At 51.3% G+C, this 2451-nt stretch overlaps 1 long non-coding RNA gene across 2 annotated transcripts; it reads right to left on the bottom strand.

Moving 5' to 3' along the window:
• Positions 1-1411: 1411 nt before the first annotated feature.
• LOC115276119 lies at positions 1412-2443 on the bottom strand. 2 transcript variants are annotated; one of them, XR_003901826.1, is made up of 3 exons: positions 2369-2443; positions 1651-1681; positions 1412-1490 (listed from the first exon to the last, which is right to left on the bottom strand). It is a non-coding gene; the product is annotated as an uncharacterized LOC115276119 (long non-coding RNA). The 2 variants fall into 2 exon arrangements; XR_003901825.1 differs by lacking the exon at positions 1412-1490 and adding an exon at positions 1507-1541.
• Positions 2444-2451: the final 8 nt, after the last annotated feature.

The raw sequence follows: 2451 nt of genomic DNA, 5'->3' as shown, positions 1-2451 counted from the left end.
TAACTTTGGCCTGGACATAATGAGCCTAATTTAGGAATAAGAAAACAAACAAGAGCCAGGCATAAGTTACTGCGCATACATATGCTAATTGGTGCCCATTGTGAGGATGGGTAAGAGTAGTTACAACTTAAACTCATATGCAAAGGCCGGCTTGTCTAGGGCGCCTATGGCGCTTACACCTTCAACATCAAAGAACAAGGTTGACAAAGGTTTATTTACTAACCAATGCAAATACATTCTTCCTCCTGTGAGCCAGACCGAATGCCTCCTAGCCTTGTTTATGCCTGAATCTTAGCGTTATTGTTATAAACAAATGTGTTTGCTATCTGCTTCTCACTGAAAACATCCTGCTTTCTTCTTAATTGTAAGATTTACTACCGGTTCAAACAAATGTGTATGTTATCTGCTTTTCACTGAGAATATCCTGTTATCCTATGATGTGTAAGTTACCTCATTGTAATTAGTGTAGTTCTGAAAAAATGCCTCTGTAAAACCTGTTTCTGCACCCTTTTCAAAGCATCTTTATCCCTGAGAATTATTTGTAAAAATTCCACTTTTTGATGTCGTAAGTCTATAAATAAAGTCCCAGAACCGGTGAGAAGAAGATGATGATGCCAGGAAGATGATGCGAAGAAAGAAAGAAACTGCGTGAATCTCTCTTTCCTGTTCACAGCTACCTTTTCAGGGAACCCTGGACCAGCCGGAGCGGTCTCCGGCACTTCAGGAATTCCCTACTGTCTTAATGTTAGTGCTTTGCTGGAGGGAAAAATACCTTAGCTCGACAATAGCAGGCCACTGTAAATCTTTATCATATGAAAATCTCTTAGAAAAAGTCCTTTACTTCCTCCAAAGCGAGTGTATATAACCAGTCACCTTTCACAGCCCAAGTGTAGCTCTTTCTGCCCGTGGGTCCTGTCTCTGTGCATCAATAAAATCACATTTTTTCACCAAAGGCATCTTCAAATTCTTTTTTGGCCTTTGGCTCCTGACCCCCCCCACATAATTGCCACACTTCATCACTGGTTAAGTGCGGGTCACAGGACCATGTCCGCCCCCCCCCCCCAGCCCTCTCCAACTGCCTGGGCATAGCTGAGCCTTTGCCATTGGACCTGCTGTAGATGGCCGAATCTGGGTGTGAGATGTGCCCCCTCAGTGTGCTAGGAGGCAGGGGTAAGTAAAGGCGGCTGCTGTCTGGGGTTGGGCATAGATTTAGGAGCTAGAAGTGTTCAGTAAGGGTTGGACTCTGCTTCTGTGGCCCATTTCCTGTGAGTGATGCTATTAGGAGCCTTCCCTTTGTTCTTCTTCCCTCTCAGAGGGCTCAGAGCTCAAAGAGTACGAACTGGAGACCAGGGGATATGTGTTTATTTAGCTACAAAGAGGGGTCCCGTGAGTAGAGCAGCGTGGGGAGCAGCCGGTGGCCTGTGCAGTGACAATGGTCTCCAGGCGATCTCAGTGGTGCCCAGGCTGGTGGGGACAGCTGAGCAGGTGCCCTGAGTAGACGTTGTTGTGAGGAGGATGGGGTGGAGAGAGTCAGAGGGCACCTGAGAAGGAGTCAGGGGAGCAAAGAGGGCAGGGGAGACAAAGGCAGACCTGGGACCCCCTCCCAGCTGCACTCTGGCTCCCATCAGTCCCTTCTCCAGCCATACTTACCTCACGTTTGCTCACATATCCATGCACTCAGCTGTGGGGGACAGAGTGGTCAATGTGGGCAGGAGTGTGTGTGAGGAATCCCTGACCTCCAGAGGCCCTGCACTGCCCTTGGGCTGCCCTGGGCCCCAGGCAGGCCCATTCACTGATGCTCTGGGGGTTCCCATCAGGCATGGTGCAGCAGAGGGATGGATAGTGGCCAGGGGACTAGGGGAGAAGCCTGAGGACAAGCAGATCTGAGTGACACCCATAGTCCAAAGGAGGCAGAGGAGGCCCAGCCATGCTCCTACTTGGGCACTAAGCCTCATTCCTGTTTACCTGCTGAGTCCTGACAGCCCCTCAGCCTCTGGGAGGCACCTGCCCAGGCGAGGCTACCTCAGGACAAGGGTGCCTCTCAAGTCAGCCGTGAGCCAGCCCCAGGACATAGGGGCAGGTGGAAACAGGACTGGCTGGAGTGGGAGGTGGCCAGGCAAGGACACCAAGGAAAGGTGGTCCCAGGCCTGCATTTCTCTGGTGGACAGGTCTGAGCTACGGTGAGGGAGGAGCAATAGAGGCCCAGAACCCTGGGTGCAGCAGTGTCTTCCTGATCCTAATGTGGCTCCTGGGACTCTGGTGACTGTAGCAGGGGCCTGTGTGCCTCCTCTCTCCCCTTCCCTAGCGAGGTGACATCCAGCCTGGACAGGTCCCCTATGCTCATCCCCTCTCCCCAGCTGGCGATTACCGAAGGGAATAGCGAAGATGATGTGTTGATCTGTGAGGCCCATGGATTTGGCGAAGCGGATGAAGCTTTCTTTCATCTCAGGG

The sequence above is a fragment of the Suricata suricatta genome, chromosome 13, assembly GCF_006229205.1.
Source record: "Suricata suricatta isolate VVHF042 chromosome 13, meerkat_22Aug2017_6uvM2_HiC, whole genome shotgun sequence".
In the NCBI taxonomy this organism is placed as follows: Eukaryota; Metazoa; Chordata; class Mammalia; order Carnivora; family Herpestidae; genus Suricata; species Suricata suricatta.
Note: the sequence above shows the minus strand (reverse complement) of the source record. Positions and strands in the feature narration are given on the sequence as shown.